This window comes from Cupressus sempervirens, chromosome 4 (assembly GCF_028749045.1).
Source record: "Cupressus sempervirens isolate cs-2001-9-10 chromosome 4, ASM2874904v1, whole genome shotgun sequence".
NCBI lineage: Eukaryota > Viridiplantae > Streptophyta > Pinopsida > Cupressales > Cupressaceae > Cupressus > Cupressus sempervirens.
This window is the reverse complement of record NC_143121.1, coordinates 467579610-467606114: the sequence shown is the minus strand read 5'-3', so window position 1 is coordinate 467606114 and position 26505 is coordinate 467579610.

Here is a 26505-nt window from a genome sequence, read left to right as displayed (position 1 = left end):
TAGCATCCCACATGGAGATATTCACATTTTCTCTACCACACTGAATGGCATAGTAGGTGCTTTGGTAGAAAATTTGGGAGCTGCAATTATATGAGGTTGAGATGGAATAGCCTGAGGATCACTTGTATATTTTCTGCCATGGTTTTGCCTTTGCTGCTGAAAGGTACTTGACTGATCATTTTCTACTTGCTCATGAGATACTGCATTTGAAGTTGAGGCCTAATTGGGAGGAGGGATAGCATCTTCCATGGCTCTTCTTTTGCTTCTAGTGTTATAAGAAATGGAATCCTAGTTTACATTACAGTGCTCCTCCATCTGATGATTCATAAAAGAACAATCACCTTGTCTTTGCATATCTAAGGCATATTTAAATTGGTCTTCCTTGTATGATTGTTTTACTACAGGTTCTTGGACTATCAAAGCCATAAAAGATTCAGCCTTCTAACATATACAAAAGGCATAGGAGTAGTTACAGGAGGGACAAAAATCTTGATCTTGAGCCATATTGTTTTGAGGGACTATGACCCTACTTTGGTTTACACTTGAGGTTGAAGCATGGCTACTTTGTCTATTCTGATCAAAGGAATTGTTCCAATGATTAGGATTTGGAGGCCTACCACTATTTGGAGCTTGATATTGCAATTGATGAGTCTTACCACCTTGAGTTTGCTATCTTTCTAAAGTCACCACCTTGTTGTTCTCTCTCTCCATCATAGAGAAATTATCCTCCAGCCTCTTTCCTTGATCTTCTAACTTCTTCCCTTGATCTTCTAATCATTTATCAAGGTTCTTATCTCTTTTGTCCATGTTCTGCATCAGAGATTGCATCATCTCTTTGATCTCATCTATCCCATTTGAAGATGTGGAAGCTTGAGGGACTAGGACAAGGGATTGTGATGTAAAAGTTGTGGGAAGAGGAGCCATTACTGGTTGATGATTTAGAACATCAAGGAAGAAAGGAATAGGAGGCCTTGGAGCTAACTTACTTCCTTGTATTAGTTTATTCTTTGATTTTATTAGTATGTCATAAGCATCAGGCAAGGTATCTCCTCCCATAGTTTGGATTGTAGTGGCAATATCACTATTAAAAGCTCTAAGGTAATGCAAGAAGGCATTACCAAGGGTAGGCTTCACTGAGGTAGGTATTCTATCCCATGTCTTTTGAAATCTATAATTAAAGTCAGTCATAGATTCATGAGGGGCTCTTTTTATGGTAGTCAACTACTCTAAAAGTGAAAAATAGTCACTTTTATCCTCAAAATGTTTGCATAATCCTGCTCCTAATCCATCCCAATCTATTATAGAACCATGAGCTAAACCTCTATACCACTGCAGTACTTTTCCTTTCAAGGATGAGGCAAGGAGCCTAACTGCAACATCATCCTCTGTAATACCATGTATATTGCAGACATTTGCAACCTCTTGAATGTTTTCTGAGGGAGAGATAGAAGTTTCACCAGTAAACTCTGGTATACTTTTGAGTGCAGCTATTGGCATGTAATGTCTTTGGGATAATAAGAGAGGGCTTCCACCATTAAAGGTGGCAACATTATGAGCTCTAGGCAATGCCATATAGACAAGTGATCTATTGATATGTATTGATGGCAGTCTAGGCTGAGATCTAATAGTAGGAGGAGTAGAGATAGATCTTGTAGGTGTATTTGTTACTACTACACTCCTAGCTAGTGATAAAGATATTCCAGTCCTCCTTCTTCTAGGGTTTGAAAATGAAAGCTCTTGATATTAACAGTCACCTCTAGAAGATGCCCTTATTTCAGCTCTAGACATGAATCATTGCAACTTTGGTCTAGAACCAAATATGTATTTGAAGCTCAGAGTCACCAAGTACTTTGAAGAATGAACTTCTTGAAGGCTTAAACACCGAAGCCAGTACTATCTCCTTGGTATTGAACTTGAAATCTTCCCTTTTAAGACCAGTAGGCTTGAAGTTTTCTGAGAATTAGTCCCACCGGGCTTTCCAAAAATTGTTGTCATTTAGGTTTGCACCCTTGTCCAAAGCCTATGCATGAGGACAACCTAGTGAAACATGGAAACAACCTCCAATCTGTGGGACTTGAACTGTGAGGTTGAGTCTCCAGAGAAGGCCGGCTTTCTCTTACTATCAAGATGCACCTAACTACTCTTAGAGGGGAAAAGGGAGAAGGAGAGCATAAAAGTAAATCTACCTAATCTAATCTAAAGAGGTGATGGACCAAAATAGAGTGTTCAAAAAAATCTTTTCCCATATATGCACTATTAAACTAGAATGAAACTAAGGATATACACATTTAGACTTGCTTTAATCTAATAATCACATGTAGACTAGAAAACCAAGATGAATGACACAAGGAGAGAGAGAGATTTGATTATATATCATTCACAGGCCAAAAGAGATACATTCATGCAGATTAAAAACTTTCACAAAACAATGGCGAAGGCAAAGAGTTCTTGCACTTTCATACCAATGGTTGAAGGAGATAAAGTAGAGAATCATACAATTCAGAGGCACAAGGAAATTTACGATGGAATTGCAGAGCAATACTAGAAAAAAATAGAGAAGGGTCTGACCTGGACAAAATCTATAAAATTTTCCTTTATAGTGCATGCATAATTGAGATGTCCTCTAAATGTAGTTATTCTTCAACCACTGCATTGAAGTCCTATAGAGAACAATCATGGATAAAATCTAATCTGGGTACAGATCTAGATGTAATGATATCTGATTCTCTATGTCAAAAATGCCTTGAGAAGATAGAAATGGTGCCATTAAGCCAGTCTGACCAGGTAGATGGATTGGATCAGAGATGGAGTGTTCTTCCTTGTCTCACATTCATTTTGGGTTGGTTGAGATTGATTACAGAGATCAAATTGCATGGAAAAACCTAATTTCTTATCATTTTTTGGTACATGAATCAATAGGATCATCAAGTCAACCAAACTCTACATCTAAAACGGGCCACATGGGCCAATAACCTCCTTTTATTTTGCCACCTTGCAAAACTCTATGCGGTTACCATGTTTCTTCACTAACCATGCCATCTTCTTAAAACCTTGACCATGATGGCTACAACATAGATGCCAGCCCTTTACTATCAATCTTGGCCGAGCCCATAGAGAAACTGGTCCTGCAAAGACACGTGGAAGCAAGGCACTATCTCGCTATGGAAAAACAAAGTGCAACTTTCCTTAGCAACATAATGCCAACCATGGATCAAATTACATTAGATGATGAGGGCTTATCCAGTATCTAGTTGCGAGGAGGGTGGGCTAATGATGTCATCTGGGACACGTGCCCTCCACCCATTTTCTTGCATTTTATAACTTCCTCACACCTTGATAATGTGGGAATATGCCAACCCTCAATCCTTGAAGATCTAATGGTGATCAAAACATGTGCTTTGAAAGCTCTGCAACCATCCACCGTGATGTCACCTAGGACATGCATCACCAAGGAGTTATGTCGCTATGGGTATATATCGTGCAACTTCTCATAGCGAATAATGCCCATCATTGATGTTCCTTAATCTAGTAGCGAGCAAGATGGTTCTGACCTATCAGTGTACCAACCAATGAGGATGGGCCATGTGCCCACCTGTTTGACAAATCTATGTTTGTAGCTTGCCAAGGAAAGTAGGACCCACAATCGCCTGATGTTGCCACCATATCATTTTCTAACTGGGTGCTATGTCACTAATGGAAAGGGGCATAGATTTTTTGATAGCTCCATAGTGCCCTCCGAGGACTTATCAAAATTTTGTGCTAGAGAAACACAAGGAAACAAGGGGGACCCACCATCAATTCTTTTACTAACCAGGCGCTATGTCACTAATGATGAGAAGAATCAATTTCTCGATAGTGCCATAGTGCCCTTCGGTGCTGTAACTTTTCCGTTGAAACCTGACAAAGACCCAATGTGACATCATGCTATCCACACATCAGAAAGGGGCATTCTCACATTTTTTAAACATCTCACATCTTGATAATGTGAGAATGCGTTGTCCATTGATCCTCTAAGATCTAATGATGTGCAAGGTTGTAGGCTAGCGGAAGGAAATTTAAGAAATAGGGAAATAACATAAGGTTTCTCCCGTTCATTTTTTGATCATGCCATTTAGGATAATACTAAATTTGGGAACTAGCCGTTGGGTAGGCCGGGTATTTGAAAGTTTCAAATTTTGGCAGGAGGCAAAAATGGATAATAGGTTGGATTTTGGACATGATAATGATGTTAGAAGTTGATGTATGCAAGTTGGATTATGAAAAGTATGGTATCCTAAGGTTGATAATGATGTTTAGGACATGTAACATGAGGGTATGAGATCAAGAAGACAAGTTGATTGATGGACAATTTGATAAGGTTTGATATTGGAAAGGATGTTAGGGTTTTGGATAATGCAAGGTGGAGTGATTATGCAACTAAGGTAAGTCAAAATGATGTTTAGGGATACTAGGAATATGATAATGTTATGACAAGGGTACATGCAAGGTTTTGAACTTAGGATCAAATCTTTGGAAAGTATTTTGTCTAAGAGTTTAACCTTGTGAAGATGGACTTTGGATCTTGACCAAAAAGAGATAAAAGAAAAAAAGATAAAGTTGATAAAGTTAACAAGGTCAAATCCATCAAGACATAGATAGAGTTTGACCAAATAAAAATTATAAAAATGACAAAAATACTAGTCAAGATCCATCATCCATCAACACTAGGAGATACTCTAGGATTCATATTTTGTTCAGATTTTTGACTAAGTTCAAATATTTTGGGTTTAAAATGATGTTTAGGGTGATCAAAATGATGGTTATGCTGATTAGATATGAAATACACAAAGGTCATAGGATTCAAAATGAAGTTTTGGGTGAAAGATGTTGTTTTGGGTCATACACAAAATGAGGACCTATAGAGGCTTCTAGATGTAGTTTTAGGGTCCCAAAATGCAATTTGGAAGCCAAAAATGGTCATGCAGGTACCCAAATGTGCTTTAACACTACCGAGTGTGCTCTAATAGTATAAATTTTACCCTTTGTGCACTTGGGGCTAGATATAGTGTAGTTGGTAGTTTCAGGGCACAGTTGGAAGACTTGGTTTAATGTTTTATGAATCAGAACTAGGTGATTATCAGGTTGATATGCTAGAGAGAGGAATGGTTGGGGATGATGTATGGATAAAAGTGGAGATATAGAATGAAGTTTATGACCTAATGAATGAAGTCTAAAGTGAACACAATGAAGGTTAGGAGATGCAAAATGTAGTTCAAGACATGTACAGGAAAGGGGACCTTTCCAGGCACCTGGTGAGCATCCTAAGGTCCCAAAATGATGTTTGGAAGTCTAAAGTAGGTTCTTAGAATACTAAGTGTGCTCAAATAGTATCAAATTTTACCATGTTGCACTTGGGGCTAGTTAGTGTGTAGTTGGTAGTTTTAGAGCACAGTTGGTAAGCTGGGCTAAAACTAATGTGTTTTTGGGTGCTGGGGTTTCTAGATTGTTGGGCCAGAGAGATAAATGATAGAGGATAGTGATAAGACTTGAATGAGGGTATTAAATTATCATTATGATGCTAAAAATGAGGGTTAAAGTGTGCAAGATGAAGGTTAGGCATGCAAGGATGCAAGATGCAAATTTTGGGGTTGAAATGCAAAGACTAAGGGATGCAACCTAAATCCTAATGAATGTAATATGAAAGATAAAGGATGCACAATGAGGACTAAAAAAATGCAATATGAGGCATAAAGAATGCAAGTATGAGGTTCAATGGATGAAAAATGCAAGTGGATGCTATGTAAGGGTGGAATCTAAGTCATGCCAAGCACTTCTAGGGTTACAACTCACCATGTTGTCTAAGTTTCAAGTGCTTTTGATAAAGTTTGCAATGTTTTGACAAGCAATGTAATGTTTTAACAATGTGTAATGTTTTGAAAAGGTTTGAATAGTATTCAAGGTGTAAATTTATGAGTTGGCTTTATCTTGATTAATGTTTTATACACACACAAGACACAATAAGACAAGAATAACTATTGTTAAAGTGAAAAGACACACAACAACCTAGGCTTTAGGTTGTATCCACTGAATTCCCAATTGAGCCAAAGTTTAGCAATGCTTATCTAGAGAAAACAACTTAGAATCTTGGGACCATTGGCTCCCCCTAACAACACACTCACTTCTCAAAGCTCCCAAGATTTGATTCTTGAGGGGCATGACTTCCCAAGGGACTATTGTCTCTACTAAGGACCACAAGAATGTGATATGTCTTCATGGGCATGGGTGATCCCCTAAGCTAGTGGATAGAAAAGTGTTTGGCCTCTAAAAAAAGATATTTAGTGTGGGCATTGAATTTAGCAAGTAAATGATAAAATTCCTTAGAAGGTCTCCCAAACCTAAGAACTAGGGTTTGACACACCACAAGGGTATTGGAGGAGAGCTATCACGCAACACTACCACTAATATGACATTAACCATATCAATTTTTTTTAATAGTGGCTAGAAAATTGACCTGGCTTTGGCCCATTACCACTTTGAGGTCATCCCTTGGGACTCACCAAGTGGTGAGTCTTGGGTTCAAGGCAGGCCTCTCTATAGAAGTCACATGGATTTCTCTTACACCCAAGCTCCACAAACAGTGAGGGGAATGGATACATCCATGTAAATCCTAAGGTTTTGAACAATGCATGGACACTAAGCAATATAGAAAGTTCATTTTAGTGCACCAAATGAAGTGCTATCTAATTTAGGAAACCCAAACACATAGTTTAGACAAGCACATAGGGTCTTCAACAATGTCTTGCAAACAAGCATTAGTTGTTTGTAATGATTCTCTATAGAATCTTCTTGTTCTTGTAGGACCACTTAGATTTGTACGAACCAATTCTAGATTTTGTGTTGTACCAAACTACTTTCTAGGAAATGAGACTTTCTTTTGCTTAGCCAAGATACATTCCTTACAAATAATGTTAGTGGGCTTAGTGATCTTAGGTAAATCTCTCACAGCAAGTGTATTACTAGTTTTCACAATGTTATCAAAGTTAATGTGACAAAATCTTCTATGCCATAACCAACTATTGTCAACTTTAGCTACCAAACATGTTTTTTTAGTGGAGTTTAACTAAAATACATTACCTCTAGTTCTTTTGCTAGTACCAAGTAATTTTCCTTCCTTATTCTTGATAATGCATGTGTCATTACCAAACTGCAATTGGTAACTTTTTTCCATAAGCTATCCTACACTTAAGAAGTTATGTTTCAATCAATCAAAAAAATAAAAATCATCAATATTTGTTTTACCATCTAATGTGATAGATCTAATTCTTGTAATGTGGTAGGCTACATTATTTCCTACTCTGACAATTCCTCCATCATGGCTTCAAAATTTGACAAATTTTATCATATCACTAGTCATGTGATGTGAACAACCACTATCAATGATCCAATCTTTTCTTTTAACTTGTGAGATTAGTGCACTTTCTTCTCTACTTTCTCTATCAAGATCATCCTCCTTTATAGCTACAAATCCTAATTCATCTTTACTTTGCTTTGATTAGATTATTCTTCTTCTTCTTCATTAGCATATAAACAAATTCTAGGTCTTCTAGATTTGAATCTTCCCTTATACTTTCTTTCTCTTTTAGGACACTTAGATGCATAATGACTATATTCATTACATTTCCAACATTTAAATATATTCTTGCCAACTTTTCCTCCTTCCACAAGAAGAGCCACTCCTTGGATGTTTTCCTCAATAGACTTGCTGATGCTAGCAATGTCTCCTTGCACTTTTGTGTTCCTTGCTAGACTAGGTTTAATGTTAAATGAACTAAATGTTATCTCAACTTTTGCTAATTCTCCAAATTGTTTTAGATTGAATTCTTTAGCTTCTAATCTACCAAGCAATGTTTCTTTGGAAAAATTAGTGGTACAAGGTAACATTACCATAATCATCTATGTTATTGTCTTGAAAGGTGGTGTCATAATTTTCAAGATCTTCCATATTACTTCATCATCAGATTTCTTCCCACCAAGAGTTGTGATTCCTATAACAATCTCAGATATTCTACCAATATAGGTTCTCATAGATTCATCTTCCATCATCTTAGCATCTTGGAATGAAAAATATAGATTTTGTAATCTAACCCTTTTTGCATGTGTATCACCCTCATAGTTAGCTTCTAAGGTCTTCCAAATTTCATGAGATGTTTTGAGTTGTTTTACCCGGCTATACTCACTTTCAGGTAGAGCAGAAAATATTGCTTCTCTTGCCCTTGTGTTGCACATGAATACTTCTCTTTGTTCATTGGTACAAATTTCAAGATTGTCTTCTTCTATAATGTTTTTAGATGCCTTGGTTACAAGCCAATATCCTGGACCCATGTACAAGAGATGAGTCTTTATTTTATCCTTCCAGCTGTCATAGTTTGTGCCATCGAATCTTGGACTTCCCAGAATTCCCTTTCTAAAAATTTTTTCTATGGATCTCCCAAAGTTATTAAACCTTTTCTTCAAGGACCTGAAGCTCTGATACCAATTGTTAGAATTAATAGTCTACCAATATAATTGAGAGCAGGGGGGTGTTGAATTAGTTGTGACAAATAAAACAATTATCCTCTTTAAACAACCCTAATCAAATAACAAATATAAACAATAATCATAAAGAGATTCTCATACACTATTACACCATATATGTTGACTACGAAAACCCTTAATTAGAGGGAAAACCTTAGTGGGAATGATGCCCACAAAATGATGTACTAATATGAATGTTCCTTGTTAGAGGATGGACCCTGTTAGGAGTCTATTACAATATGTAGTATAAGAGTCCTTGTTAGGAAAATTTGAATCCCTATTAGGAGATTCCAACCCTATTAGGAGTTTTGGAAGGTAGTTGAACCCACTATCCAAACAACTTCAGGATCAGATCAATGAACCCATTGTCTAATTGACCTCAATACTACTCCTTTTAGAATAATAGATGTGTAATAGGATTTTACTTCTTTCTTTGTCCAGTACATCAAACTCCTTCACCTTCAGATCATGCAATTAGATCTGGAATTCTATGATCAATAACAATAACCCTTAAGGTCACTTACATGCATTAGTAAATCACTTTGCCCTGCTACTTAGTGATTCACTAGTCTTCTCCTTATTCTCATGTCTAAAACACACAAAACATCTTTCCTTTATACCATGCTCAATCATAAATCCTTGAGTTGGCTTCATACTTTATTATTATATGTTAATGAAATACTCATTTAATTAATGTTCTTAGCTCACAATTATACACAAAATTTCACACATTCAACTTCTACACATGCACACTCTCTGACATCATTAGCAGTTGGTATACTACGTCTAGTTAACTGTAAAACCCTTCATTTCAAATGCAATGAGTTGTATCAATTATTCAATAGGAACTACTTTTCTAATGCTCTATTTTCATGTAGTTCTTTGTATTATATGTCTTCATCCCATGATCGCCACATGCTAAAAATGGATCATCAGTAACATGAAAACATCTAATCTAGATCCTAGAAGGAAATAGAAACCCTAGATGTATATTCTAAGTGAAATGTGCACTTTCTATGAACCAACTATGCTCTGATAGAGCAAATTGTGCCCTAGAAGGCAAGAATGACCCTCAAAGCCCCCAAGTTTGCTTGGACAGTGCTAACTACACCCATGGTGCACTTGGGGCCCAAAAGGGCATAGGCGATAGTTTCTTGGCATAGTTGGGAGAGTAGAAATAGATTGTGGGGAAATGGTGCCTAAACAAGACCCAAAAAATGAAAATTTGAAAGCTACTAACCAAATGCACCCAGACAATGTAGAGTGTGCCCATGGTGCACTTGAGGCCTAGAATGGCATAGTTGGTTGAAAAGTAGAGTTGAGTAGTAGATGGGGGTTATGGTAGCCCCTAGGCCCCTAAAACCACTTCCTAGAGGTCCCAAGTTCACCCTAACAGAGCATAGCGCACCCTTGGATAAAAAGCTAATAGATTACATAAATGAGAGCTTAAAATCATATTAATGGCCCCCATAATTAATCTAGATGTGATAAGAATTTTTGATAGCCATTATACCCTTCCAAATGAGCTCCTTCCTTGCACCTTCAAGCACAAACACAAGAAACCCAAGTTAATTAAGCACGATCTTCACGTTAGGTTCACCAATTGTAGGACCTAACTATGGGATAATATCTAACATACAATGAGAAAACCACAAACTCAATAAGCATACATTGATACCATCTAGTCTACCATGAAATCCAAATAAAAAAAGAAAGCAACACAAAGTTAAAACCCCCTCTTTCATTTGTAGCTCCCCTATCCTTCTTTCTTCTCCATATGATGTAGCTCCAATTACCTATAATGCACACAATTAGAAAGAAAAAAGTCTAAAATAATGACAATGATATGAGAGTACTAGAAGAAGCAATTTTAAACATAAAGAGCCTAAGAAGTTAGGAATGGAAATGAGAGGAATAATACTCACTTTATAATCAACACACAAGATGAGAGCATTGGAGTTGTCACCTTGGATATGTGACTTGGCAAGAGATTCCTTTGAGAATCCATGACACATTTGACACAAGATGTCAAATGTGAGATTATATGATGCTTAGAAGTCAAACATGGCTAAAAATGGTGGAGGATCTATGACGTGTCATGTGACACCTCAAACCCACTTAAAGCCAAGAATCTATGACAATGGAAGCCAAATATAGACATGCATAAGGAATAAGAATATTTGTATTATGACAATTCTTAGCCAAGTGTAGGTGGAGAATCCAGGATGTATCATACCCATGTGTCATGATGATGTCAAGATTATGTCAATATTATGTGGAATATTTGAATTAAAAATCTATTATTCCAAAAAAATAGAAATTAGTAAAAATGGAATTAATGGTGGAAAATGTGACTTAGGAAATTGAGAATTTTCATGGTTTGTGAATGATGAACCAATTGATTAATAAAATTAATTAATTTAGGATGTCAGTTAGAATGAATAATTAGTAATGCATAATGAAAATGATTGGAATGACATAGGATTAAATTATTGGTTGCTTAATCTTATAGAAGAAATTAGTAAATGATTGACCAATTTGATTAAATAAAAGTAGGATGAAATGTGATGACCACACAGATCGATTAAGATGATGGTGGATAGATCAAAGCCATGATCCAACTGATTTATTAGTAAAAATTGATAACATTCCAAGGACACATGACATGAATTAAGGATACGTAACATTTAAGTAACATTTTAAATGCTATAGGATCAAGATTGATTGATAGGGTTGATCCTAATAACAATGACATACACTTTTAATTCTATTAAATTGATTTGATGATTCCATGATCTAATATTGAGAAACTTGACAATGTTGAAGATTAGATAATGTGAATGACAATTTGACCTAGTACTGAGAGCCATGACAGTGCTAAGGCCAAATTGATAGATTTGATGGATTGATACATTTCCAAGGCATTGAGAGCCATGACAATGCCTAGGGTTGGACAAATGATGATAGATTTGAGATGTTTGAAATGTTCCAAGTTGATTAAGATTGATTTGGGGTGATTTTTGGTTGATTTGATATGATTTCGAGTTGATTTGATATGATTTTGATGATGCTGAAATGGTTCTGTAATGATCTACAATTGATGCAAAAGAGGATATGAATGATGAAGAATATTGTTGAGATATAATCAAGTTGGCCAAAAGATTAGAATTAGTGGAATGAGAAAATGGGACGAGTTAGTATGAAGATGTGATTAAACTGTAGACATGAACCATTTTTAAGCATCTACATTCTATGTTTAGATGCATAATAGAGAAGGAAAACATGAACAAGAAGATCATAAATTATATAACAATGACATATATAAAGTTTATTGTTAATCAATATTGTATCAAAGTTTCAAACTAATTACGTATTGAATTAAGCTAAATAAGATATGATGTCCCCTATCTAAGAGGTCAAATTTAATAAATAAACATGTAATAATAATATTAAAATATACACTTAAATATACAAATGAATAATAATATAATTACAAATTAGATATGAAATAGATTAGAAAAATATAATCATAAATAAATATCAATAATTAAATGATAATCTTATAATGAATAAATCAAATATATCATAGACAATTATACTAATTAGAAATTATAATGATATATATACCTTTAAAAAGTTATAATAAAATAAATATCATTTGGCATATTATATATATGCACATTCATTATATATATATATAAATATATAAAATAATCTCACACTAAGAAACTAAATGAAAGATCACATTCATTCATCTGAAATGGGTATAATTAATACAAATACATGGATGAGGAGGGATAGATTCTATTCAATTTATATAGCTCAAGAAGGAAATAATAATAGGAAATGATAACAGGGAAGACCTGTAGAATGTAAAGTGTAAAGGTATGAAGAGGTAATCAGGAGTATTGAGAAGAAAATATAGAAGACCCAGTCAACATACTCACATAAAAGAAGAATTAGTAATTACATAATCCACACAAGAGGAATACAGTCTTCATGGAACCATCAAACACCAGACATAACAGTTGAAGACACCAATATCCTATATGGAGATCCAACTGGGAAACAAGAATGAACAAGGATTATTAAAAAGGGATTCTATATTTAGCATAGTGAACATTCACCAAGTGATAACAGGGATGTTGGAAAACTTAATGCAGTGTTGAAGTTTGCCCCTTGAGCCAAATGTCCACCTACCACCTGACGACCAGCAGAATAGATAGAAAACATGAATACAGTAGGTGAGATTTTCAAATTTGGAAATGAGAGGGAAAAAAAATTTAGGTCAAAAGACAAAAGGAATGTTTTTACCTTCATTCATAGTAGTAGAGAGTTCAACAAAGCAGAGAAAAGGAAGAAGAAGAAAGTGGTCGGCAGATCCACTTGTTGCAGAGACAGAAGGAAGTATGTTCAGTATCTCCAGTTGCACATGACACCTCTATTCATTTTGTGAGTTTGTTGTTATTTAGTTTTGTCCTGTTGAAGTAGTGATTGCTCTAGGCACCTTTGTATGCAGCCATTAGAGTTGCAGGTTTAAAGTTTATTGAAGTTTGAAGTATTATCAGTTTAGGATTATTTTAGGGTTTTCTAGTTGAAGCCGAATGCTCCTAGATTTTGTAATAGTTTAATGAAAGATTGAATAGAAAGCAAGAAAGCATACTTGAATCTATTGATCTTCCCTTGTATGTTTCATTTGAGAAATTTGCTTGAAAGCTTTAAGCTTTGGCTCTCTAGTTTTAATGGTGAATGCATTCACATTGGAATTTTCTAAGTTATAAATTTTAGTTGGAGCCGAGCTCACTTGGCATCTATTGTTGCTGAGCATTTCTTTTGGAGCCAAGCATACTCAGCATCTATTGCTACCGACCTTTAAAGTGCTGAGCTCCTCTTTATGCCAAGTTCACTTGGCACCTATTGCCTGTCACTCGGCACCATCAAGTGCCGAGCAACCTGCCACTCGGAACCATCAAGTGCCAAGTAAAATTGGCACTCGACACCTTCATGTGCTGAGCACCTTTTGAGTGTCGAGTAAAGTTTTTGTGTTAGGGTTGTGAGTATTGAGTTTAAATTTTAATTTATATTTCTCACATGGTATCAGATCTTTGAGACCCCACATCCACAATGAGTTAGGGAATTTTTTTTTCTCAGGATATTTGACATGGTAGGAGATGCAGGAAAGATATGGCAGCAGCCAGCATCCTTTAATGGGAAAAACTATGATACATGGGCAAAGAAGATGAAAACCATTATGGTTGCAAATGATTTGTGGGAGTTTTTGGTCAATGGATTCAATGATGTGATTGATCCAACTCAGTATGCTGCTCTCACAAATGCATAGAAGACTCATTTGAAAGAGTCAGGGAGGAAAGATGCAAATGCATTAAGTCTTATTGAAGCCGGAATGGCAAAGACAGTATTCCTAAGATTGCAATAGAAAATTATGCAAAGAAAGCTTGGGATATCCTTGAGACAAACTTCAAGGGGACTAATAAAGTTTGTATTGTAAAGTTACAGAATATCAGGAGGAAATTTGAGAACCTTCAAATGAAGAAAAATGAATCAGTCGCAAACTTCAGTTCAAGGACCTCCAATGTGATTAACCAATTGAAGTCAAATGGAGAAGACTATCAAGAGTAGAGGATAGTGGAAAAGATATTGAGGAGTTTACCTCATAAATATGACCATTTGGTCATGACCATAGAAGAGGCAAAAGACCTCACTGTTTTGACAATGGATGAGTTGATGGGTTCTCTTCAAACCCATGAGCATAGGATCAATAGATATACTTCTTCTACTTCCCAAGAGAAAGAATTCAAGGCTTATTCAAATACAAGAGGAAGGGGGAGAGGAAGAAATGGCTCAGGCAGGAACTCTAGAGGTAGAGGCTGAGGAAATGGAGGACAAAGAAATGCTGCAACAGAAAGCTCAAGAAGAGCAGATGGAGCAAGTAGCTCACACAATACTTCAAGAGAAGGTAAGGAGAACTAAAACTCAAATAAGAGTAATGTAGAATGAAACTACTATCATAAATATGGGCATTATGCAAATGAATGTTGGAAGAAGCAGAATGATTAGTCAGGACAAGAAAATGTGGCTGATGTGAACATGGGAAGTGGACCCAATGCTGCTGCCTTCATCATGTGTAATGTTGGTGAAGAAGGAAGCCCTGAGGTTTGGTACCTCGACAGTGGATGGAGCAACCACATGAGTGGAAATGAAACCTTGTTTTCATTTATTGACAAGAGTTTCAAATCAGAAATTAAGATGGGTAACAATGGAACCCTACCAGTTGTGGGCAAAGGATCAATTATGGTCCGCACCAAAAAAGGTGACAAAAGGGAAATAAAAAATGTGTATTTTTCCCCTGGTATGAAGCACAATTTGATGAGCATTGGTCAACTCATTCAAAATGGATACAAAGTGCTAATGGAGAATGACACATGTGTCATTCATGAAAGGTATGGGAGCAAGAATTTACTTGCAGTAGTTCAAATCACAAAGAACAGAATGTTTCCCTTGAGGATAGAGACATGTTTCTCATCTCAAGTTCATGCTACACCTCCCACACAATCAGCTCTAAGGAGTGTGATTGAAGACCCCTCATGGCTATGGCACCTCAGGTATGGTCATCTTGGCTATGCTGGTTTAAATTTATTGTCAAATAAAAGAATGGTAGAAGGTTTTCCATGTATAGGAAATTCATGTGACAAGTGTGAGGCTTGTATTTTGGGTAAGCAACATAGGCTTCCCTTTAATTCTAGAAATTCTAGGAGGGCTAGATATCCATTAGAATTAGTGCATACTGACCTAGTCGGTCCTATGCAAGTTACTTCCATTAGGGGGAGTACTTATTTCATGACATTCATTGATGATTTCAGTCGTAGGACATGGGTGCATTTCTTAAAGAATAAATCTGAAGCATTTGATAAATTTGTAGAATTTAAAGCCCAGGCTGAAAGAGAATGTGGACACTATATCAAGGTCCTTAGGTCAGATAGAGGAGGGGAGTATACCTCCAATTATTTTGTAAATTTTTGTAGGAAACATGGCATTAAGAAAGAGCTCACAACCAGCTATACACCACAACAGAATGGAGTGGCTGAAAGAAAGAACAGGACCATTATTGAAATGACAAGGAGCATGATGAAGGAGAAAGGTCTCCCAACTAAATTTTGGGGAGAGGCTGTGGCAATAGTAGTTTATCTAATTAATAGGTGTCCTACTAAGGTGTGAAGTGCATCTTCATAGGGTATAGCCCAGAATTAAAGGCATACAGATTGTATGACCCATTGAACAACAAGATGATGCTTTCAAGAGATGTGGAATTTCTTGAAAATTAGTCTTGGTATGGTTCAATTAATGAGTCACCAAGAACTTCTAGTAAAGTTCAAATTATGAGTGAAGAGGATGTTGATGAACATCAAGAAGAAGGAGCAAATAGAAGAAATGGCAAGCAGATTCAGACATTTCCAAGCTCCTCTAGGCATGACCGAGTGTCAGTGTCGAGTACCAGTGAAGATTGAGCTAGTCGGCAAAGCAGCAGTAGTGAAGATTCTAATCCCACACTCTCCTCCCTATTACCAAGAAAGACCAAGAGTCTTAGGGACATATACCAAGATGAAAGGTATGAAGATTATGATGAGAGTGTTAATTTTGCATTATTTTCTCATAGTGATCCAATATATTTTGAGGAAACTATTAAGGAGAAGAAATGGTGTAATGCCATGAATGACAAAATAGATGCCATAGAAAGAAATGAGACATGGGAGCTAACTGAATTACCTCCCAAAAAGCATGTGATTGGAGTGAAATGGGTCTACAAGACCAAATGCAATGCTGAAGGCAAGATATATAGGCATAAGGCAAGGCTGGTAGTCAAGGGCTACAAACAACAGTATCGAAGAGACTATGATGAGACATATGCCTCTATTGTAAGAATGGAAACTGTGCATGCTATCATAGCAATTATAGCTCAATACAAGTGGAAGGTATTTCAAATGGATGTGAAGTCCGCCTTCCTAAATGGTGTATTGAAAGAAGAAGTGTATGTGGAGCAGCCACTTGGTTATGAAGTTGCAAGTGAAGCGAACAAAGTATATAGATTGAAGAGAGCTCTTTATGGGCTCAAGCAAGCTCCACGAGCATGGTACAATAGGATTGACTCATATTTGATGAGCAATGGCTTTAGCAAAAGCAATGGTGAGCCCACTCTTTACATCAAGGCAACAGATGATAATGTATTGATTGTTTTCTTGTATGTAGATGATTTAATTTTTATTGACAATGACAAGGCTCTAATTGGTGAATTTAAAGAGGCCATGAAAAGTGAATTTGAAATGATAGACCTAGGTCTCTTGAAGTACTTTCTAGGCATAGAAGTAAAACAAATGCATGATGGCATATTCATCTCTCAAGAAAAATATGCAGGGCAGATCTTGGAGAGATTTAATATGTAGAACAGTAAGGTAGCCCCCACACCAACAGCAGTAGGTTTGAAGTTGAGCAAGGAAGACTCTAGCAAGAGAGTAGTTCCAACACTATACAAGAGTATGGTTGGAAGTTTAATGTATTTGACTACAACTCAGCCAGATCTACTACATGCAGTAAGTTTGATTTCCAGATTTATGGAAACACAAAGGGATTCCCATTGGTAAGCAGGAAAGAGGATCCTAAGGTATGTGAAAGGCACCAAGGGATTTGGGATTTTATATACTACATCAAATGAATTCAATTTGGTAGGTTATACTGATAATGATTGGGCTAGAAGTTTAGATGATAGGAAGAGCACTTTCGGATACATGTTTCATATGGGATTGGGTGCAATTTCATGGGCATCCAAGAAGCAACCTACTGTTGCTCAATCTATAGCAGAGGCTAAATACATTGTAGCAAATACAGCAATATGTCAAGCAATTTGGCTAAGGAGGATCTGGACAAATTTGAATGAAAGGAAAGAGGATGGAACCAAAACTTTTTGTGACAACATCTCATCAATTGCATTGTCCAAGAATCCAGTCTTCCATAGGAGAAGCAAGCATATTGAGATCAGATATCACTTCATCAGAGAGCTGGTGGAGAATGGGGATATCAAGATAGATTTTTGCAAGTCTAAGCAGTAGCTAGTAGACATTTTCACAAAGCCATTAGGCATTGGATCTTTTGTACACCTAAGAGAGTGTCTTGGTTTAGTTGATGTGGATCAGCTGTGATCCTTGTTTTGTTTGGCTTAGGACAAAGGGGGAGTGTTGGAAAACTTAATGAAGCATTGAAGTTTTCCCCTTGAGCCAAACACCCACCTTCCACCTAACGACCAGTAGAATAGATAGAAAACATGAATACGGTAGGTGAGATTTTTGAATTTGGAAATGAGAGGGAAAAATGTTTTAGGTCAGAAGACAAAAGGAATGTTTCTACATTCATTCATAGTAGTAGAGAGTTCAATAGAGAAGAGAAAAGGAAGAAGAAGAAAGTGGTCGACAAATCCACTTGTTGCAGAGACAGAAGGAAGTATGTTCAGTGTCTCCAGTTGCACATGACACCTCTATTCATTCTGTGAGTTTGTTGTTATTTGGTTTTGTCCTGTTGAAGCAGTGATTGCTCCAAGAACCTTTGTATGTAGCCATTAGAGTTTCAAGTTTAAAGTTTATTGAAGTTTGAAGTATTATTAGTTTAGGGTTATTTTAGGGTTTTCTGGTTGAAGTCGAATGCTCCCAAATTTTGTAATAGTTTAATGAAATATTGAATAGAAAGCAAGCAAGCATACTTGAATCTATTGATCTTCCCTTGTATGTTACATTTGAGAAATTTTTTTGAAAGCTTAAAGCTTTGGCTCTCTAGTTTTAATGGTGAATGCATTCAAGTTGGAATTTTCTAAGTTATAAATTTTAGTTGGAGTTGAGCTCACTCAGCATCTATTATTGCCAAGCATTTCTTTTGGAGCCGAGCATACTCGACATCTATTACTGCTGACCTTTCAAGTGTCGAGCTCCTCTTTGTGCTAAGTTCATTTGGCACCTGTTGCATGTCACTCGGCACCATCAAGTGCTGAGTAACCTGCCACTCGGCACCATCAAGCACTGAGTAAAACTAGCACTCGACACCTTCATGTGCTGAGCACCTTTTGAGTGCCAAGTAAAGTTTTTGCGTTAGGGTTGTGAGTATTGAGTTTAAATTTTAATTTATATTTCTCACAAGGGAATATTCAACGGAGACCCTATTAATTCATAGTCAAAGAAATCTTTTACAAGAATGTCTCTTTGTAAATACATTTTTTGGGAGCTAAATATAATAACCAAATCAGCAATTTTGGGGCAAGACTCGTCAAGCACAATGTATGACATTACATAAACAAGAAATGGTATTAATGTTGTAAACTAGAGCAAGCATGGGTTATCTCTTCTGCAAATAAGACCATGGTGAAGGAGATTGAGCTTAAATAACAAACATCAACAAAGAAAAACTAGAAACCAAATGTCTCAGCGATGGTGGGTACAATCAACATATATTAGAGCCCAATCAATGATAATGGTAGCAACAATGGGGTATGAAGAATCTCAATTTTTCTAATTTTGGCAATGTCTAATCAACATTAGGAGGGAAGTGGCTAATCAAAAGAGACTATGGTATGAAGGGAAATGATCAAAAAAATATAGTTAATGGAATGAAACTTAATATCAAAGAGTTTAATGAGATTACTGTAAGTAGACATAATGTTGGCCACTGTGAACATTTGGGTGATTGATTAGCATATAAAATGTCAAACACAACCTATTTAATCCCATCAAAACTTCTTATATTTGATGATTATAAATTTATTTGGCCATGGCAATAGTATTATGTAGAACTATTCACCCCTTTAAGGAATCAATGGTAGTATTGAGTTAAAGGATATTCATTTAGAAGGAGAAACGAGAAGAGAGAAGTGACATAACTAATATAGATGCTACTGGTGGTATCAAAGACTACAAGATGTATGTATCAAATAGGAGGAGGATTCATGAGATATTTAAGGAAGAAGTAAAGAATCATTACACCATAAATATAAAGGGAAATATAACACACTATATTCAACAAAGATAAATAGTTGATATTTTTCATTGCTTTTCTGACATATTAGTTAACACTCCTATACTATCTAAAGTATCTAAAGAGTATATCGAATATATAATATCTAAAGTGTCAAAAAATAAAGGTGCTAACATGGCACCCTATAGCTATAACAAATAGAGTACCTCTATTCATCCCAAGGAATGTATGAATAAAGGGTTTTAAATAAGTTCACAAGATTCAATAGCCTAAGAGACTAAGGAATAACAATCTTAAATGACCTTCATACTCAATTTAATATTAGATCTTTTGGTATGAATCTTGATTAGAAAACTAATTGTCTTGTTTCTCTTATCTTCATCATATAAATGGTGCATGTTGTCAACCTTCAATTTATTTTCATACATCCTCATAAGTTGTGCATTTTATGATAAATTACCATTATGTATCTACTACAATATTATTGTAGAATATGCAAGTTCTCTCTTGTTAGATCTTTCTTGGGCTTCTTCCACCTACATGTCTTACACCTAAGACCATGCTAAGCTATCCTTAATTGTGCAACTAATAAGCTTTATTTTCCTTTAACAACTACCCCTAAATATGTTTTTTTACCATGTTTACATGTTGGCTTAAACTATTTGATGCAATATATATTTTCACCCAGTGTAATTAGTCCACATGACAATCTTAAATTATTTTTTCATGATTTTATTAATTTCATTATTTTAATATTAGGACTTGATATTTATTTCATTAAACTTGAATTCAAATCTCCCAATTTGGATACCTTGTACCTCGATGATTTCATTTTTCATCCCTACATCCATTTTCCAAGAAGATTGGCCTAACATTCCAATATAGATTTACTACTCCCATCCATATAAATTGCATAAGCACACCCAAAAAAGGTGAAATGTGATTTAAATATCCTCTAGATATAATATATTTTCTCATGCTTGGAATTTTTTAATCCAATTATAGTCTTCCATCAGATGCAAAACTCCATTCTTATAGATATCTCATATGGAAGGCCTATGCAGAATTCATGTAGTAATCTCCCTTCCACCATTACAACTACCTATTTTTCTCTATATTGTAAAGGGAAGTGCATTATGGAAGGCTTATGGAGAATTCATGTAGAATTCTTACTAATTTTTATTATGAATGAATGATTTTGATGGAATTATTTTGATTTATTTTAGAATCCTTTAATATTTTCATAATCATGTAATATTGTACTAAGAAGATTTATTTTTAATGCAAATTGTAGGTTGAGTTGAAATCAATATGTTGTAGTTGTGAAAATCACTTATTTTCCTTCAAGAAAGAATTGATTTTTTTCTTGCCTATGAAAAAATATGTATTGATGTCATATTTTATGTTTTAATCATAGGTTTTTTTATTAGAATCTATTATGAGTATGCAAAATTATTGAATCTTTTCACTAGTATGGTAAGGAAGTGGCTTACATACAACCATATTAGTGGGGAGATGGAGTATTAGGAAGTTGCATGTGTTAGCATGCATGTTGATGGTATTCCATTGGGGGATCATCCTAAGCATTTGAGAGTTGGTTAGAATGATTGACATGTTCCATTCATGACTTTGTTTTTCATTGATGTCAACATAACATTGTTTATATGGAGACATGCATAATAGAAGATAGAGAATGAGGTCATACGGACTGTGTATTGATGATGAGGTCAAGTGTAGTTGAGGATATGTTCTACATGGTGTCTTGATGAAGTGAAAAAGTGCACATACAAAAATTGGAAGACATGGAAGAGTTATTCAAGAATTACTAAGGATAGTATGTGGATAGAGTACCTAAGAAGTGGTTTATGTTATTTGGATTGCATCTCTTGATAGAGATAGAATCATGATGAGAGAAGTTAGATAGTGAAAGTATATAGTCTGATGATGATTTCAATGAGTGTACAAGGTTAGAGGTTACACATGTGAGAAGTTATAAATATTGTGAGCCAATAGTATTTTAAAATGTAATGAATTGTAATATCTTAATGAGGCCCTATTATAATTATTTGGGAAAGCCTCAAGGTTGACTCAAGGAATTACTTTGGGATGTGGTATAAAGAAAGGTTATTTTCCTTGTTTTAAAGCATAGAAATTATGTGATTTGCAAAGTACTTAGTAAATATGAGTAAGTGATACAAAGGATTAGTGGATGTGAAGTTGGCAATCTGGTATTGAGATCTAAAAGAGGTTTGGTCCAGTCAAAAGGACAAAGGAGTTTGAGTTATTCTATTTCTATTATTCTACAAGGAATAATACAAAGATCAGTTGGATAGTGAGTTTAGTAGTCTTTCCCCTAAAGCTATTTGGATAGTTGGTCATTTTTCCTTCTACTCCTAATAGGATTGGGACATATCCTAATAGGATTCTAATACCCTAACAAAAATTCAAAGTCTCCTAATAGAGATTGATATGCATTGAATGTATTTCATTGGCTCCTAACAGAGTCCATCCTCTTACAAGGAACTTTAATATTAGTACACCATTTTGTGGGTACCATCCATACTGGGGTTTTCCTTTTGATCAAGGGTTTCCCTAGCTAACATATCTAGTGTTATTGTGTATATGTATCTTCTTATGGTTACTAGTTTTATTGCTTACATGGTTAAGGATTAATAAGGTTGATAAATATTTTAATGGTTGGATAATTAATTCACTCCCCCCAACTTTCTTGGTGGAATTTACTTTCTAACAATTGGTATCAGAGCATTGGATCCTTGAAGGAAAAGCTTAACAACTTAAGGAGATCAATCAAAGAGCACTTTAGAAAAGAAAGTACTAAATTCAATAAAGTAAACTATGATAGTTTGAAATAGAAGATGAAGACTCATTTTCTATGTATGGATCCACGGTATTTGCTGATGACAAAGAATGGAAATAATATAATGGAATAAAGAAAGCTTGAGGATTGTAGTGAAGCTAAAAGAGACATGTTTGTGTGCAATATGCTTGCCAAAGAAGTATTATTGTCATCTCTTCCTAAAAACGAATATAGTTAGGTAAAATCCTCAAAGACATCTCATGAAATTTGGAAAGCTTTAGAATCTACATTTGAAGGTGATCTACATGCTAAAACAATCAGGTTATAGAATTGGATATGTTTATTTCAAGATGCTAAAGTGATAGAAGATGAATATGTAAGAAGCTATACTAGTAGAATATCATAAAGTCTTGCAGGAATTAAGTCTTGTAAATGATTTTAAGATGAAGATGAGATTGTATGGAAGATCCTAAAAACTTTGACACTATCATTTTGGTAGATAGTATAAATGATTGAGAAAGTGATACCTTGTATTGAGAAGTTTACTGTAGAGACTCTACTTGGAAGATTGGAAGAAGTATAAGTGAGCTTGAAGAAATCTAGAGAATTTTCAAGACTGGAAAATTTCTTTTAATGCATTTAGTGTTCAACCTTCTTTGTCAAGAAGTGCAAGTACTAGTAGAGACTATGATAGAAGAAATAGATCCATATTTGAGGAGGATAGAAGAATTGAAGAAGGAATTAACTTGTTTGTAAGGAGAGAATTAGATAGTAAGAGAATCTTTAAATGTTGGACTTGCAATGAATTTGGTCATTATGCTTCAAAGTTTCCTAAAAGAGAGAAAAAAATGTAAGAATTTCAAGTCTCAAAGCCCTAGAGATTGTTTGTATGAAAATGAAGATGATGAGTTTGAAGATAGAGTTTAGAGTGAAAGTGATAATGAGTTATGATTTGAGGCTATAAAAGAAGTCAGAGAAGAGAAAGTCCTAGTATTGCAAGTTGAAAAGAAAGCTGACTAGATCATAGATAGTGGTTGTTCACATTATATGACTGGTGACATGAATAAATTTGTTAAGTTCAATATGTTAGGATTGACCACAGATAGAAATAAAAATTACATGAAAATATAGCCAATATCATCAAATAATAAATTGCATAGAAGACAACACAATAAACCAAGATTTAATGTGGTTCACCCAATCTCTAGGCTATGTCCACCAAATAATGAGTCTAATATTATTATTATCTAGTGATTACAACTTGATTATGATCTGTAATCCCTTATAGCTCAACACCACTCAAGAAGAAATTGTCACATTACACCTTATATAATCTCTAATTGTAAGCCATTTTATACAAGTATTTTTGATGCTTTAGGGTTATAATTAGTTACAACATGTTGGCCCAAAAATTCCAATAAAATAGCCCCAAAATAATTTATAGAGTATGTATAGTACTTCCCTGATCAATCACCACAAGCTAATAATCTACCTCTTGGGGATTGATCAGGCTCTATAGTAGACAACACGATACTTATGATTAAGGAATTGTTAGAGTTGGTAACATTAATGTAATTTTTCATAACAAGGGAATATGATGTATTACTCAAGGCTAACACTATCGATGTCTACTTTTTTTATGGATTAATATATAACCTATTGAGTGTTGAATAGTTGGTTGATAAACAATATCCATTGTGATTCACAAAGAAGACATGCATTATCAAGGATAAAGATGGTAAATTGATTGGCATTGGTACAAGATCTAGAGGTGATGTTTTTTAATTAAACCCTATAGAAATGACATGTTTAGTTCCAAACATGGATAAAATTTGGTTATGGCATAGAATATTTTTCATATAAACTTTACTATATTGTGAAGGTTAGTAGTACATTTCTTGTTATAGATTTACCTAAAATTGTGAAGCCTACTAATGTTGTGTGCAAAGAATGTGTTATGGCCAAGTAGAAGAAAGTTTCCTTTCCTAGGTAGCAACAAGTTAACTACCACAAAAAAATGGAGATTGTTAATAGATATTTGAGTGTTCCTACTAGAAAAAGAGAATTCTATGGTGAAAGGTACTTCATTTTTTTTGATGATTTCATTAGGATGATGTGGGTAACATTTCTTAAAGAAAAGTTTGAGGCATTTGAAAAGTTTAAGTTGTTTAAGAATAGAGTTCAGAGTGAATTTGAAGTAAAGATAAAATATTTGAGATCAGATAGAGGTGGAGAGTTTACCTCGAATGAGTTTAACATATTTTGTTGAGTGAATGGCATCAAGAGATAGCTATCAACACCTAGGACCCTTGAACAAAAAGGGATTGTTGAAAGAAGAACTAGGTATGTAACATAAGAAACAAGAGACATGATGTTTGATAATTATGTATCAAAGACATTTTGGAGAGAATAAATTAACAAAAAAATATAAATAATGAGTATAGTGTAGATTAGAAAAGGTACAAACATGACACCCTACGAATTATGGTTTGGATGTGCACCCTCAATGAAATATTTCAGAATTTTTGGAAGTGTTACACAAAGAGAGATGATGATATTGGTAAGTTTGATGCAAGAAATGATGAAGGTATGTTCCTTGGTTAATCATTGAAAATAAAATCTTATAGATGTCTTAATCAAAGAACTAAGACCATTATTGAGTGCGCATATGTAAAAATGTATGAAAATTCTGGAGTTAAAGAAAGAATGCTAGTTTATAATTTTGATGAAGAAGAAACTAATCCTAAACCTATTACATAAAATATTGAATTTTTCTTTGAGACTAACAATTATTCACATAATGATGTTTAGATTGTTGAAAAGAGACAAGAACTAAGATCTTAACCTAGAGAAGAAGTAAGAGTTGGAACAGTAACACCTACACCTAATAGGAATGTGATAAAGAATCACCTTACGAATTAAATTATTGGAAGCAAAGAAAAATGAGTTATGGAAAGAACTAGAGTACATGAAGAATTGTGTTTGATTTCTGATATTGAACCTAAAAGTGTAGATGAGGCATGTGAGGATAATCAATGGATTGAAGCAATGAAGGGAGAACTAGATTAGATTGTGAAGAATGAGACATGGAAATTGATTCCTAGACCTAAACAAAAGAATGTTATAGGAATTAAATGGGTTTAAAAAAAAAAAACAAATGGATAAGGTGAGGTTGTAAGAAATAAAGAAATATTGGTATGCAAAGGATATTTGCAACAAGAAGGTATAGACTATGAAGAGACATTTTCACCTTCTGCTAGAATTGAAGCAGTAAGAATGTTCTTAGTTTATGGAGAAAGTAAGAAATTAAAAGTGTATTAGATGGATGTAAAGTCAACATTTTTGAATGGAGAACTTGAAGAAGAATTCTACATTGAGAAGCTTGAAGGATTTTCTTTGATAGAAGAAAAGGACATGGTATGTAGATTGAGATAGCACCTAGAACCTGGTGTGCAAGATTGGACAAGAATTTGGCAAAGTTGGGATTTTCTAAAGGTATTGTAGATAGTAATTTGTATTTGAAGGAAATCGAGAATAGATTGTTGATTATTTTGATATTTTTGGATTATTGATCTCAAACTGGTTTTGACAATTGAGTGTCAACACACTTAAGAATTTTTCTAAGTTAATGCTGAGTTAGTATAATATGTATCAATGTCAAGTTGCAAAGAGTGCAAAGTCACTCATGTGTTGAGTGAATCAAGTGTTGAGAATATAGATAGAGTTGAGCAAGTTTCAAGTGCCAAGTGAACAATAGATGCTAAGAAAGTTTCAAGTGCTGAACCAAACAAAATTATAGTATGTGTTGAGCATCAGTATTAAACAAGTGCTGAGTAACATAGAAATTACCTGGTTGTTTGTGATGGCACAAACAACTATATAAACAATTTTTGATCCAACATATAGAGAGATCTCAAATCTTTGAAGATAAGATTGAATCTACTTGGATGCCCTGTGTGATCAACATATGAACAATCAGGAAAATGGAGGGAATTGAGTAGGAAAGTTGAATGAACTTCAATCATAGCTTCATTTCTAACCCTAAGCCACCAAAGTCATTTTAAAGGGATAAAAAGCCCCATAATTCAGTATGAATGAGAGAGAGC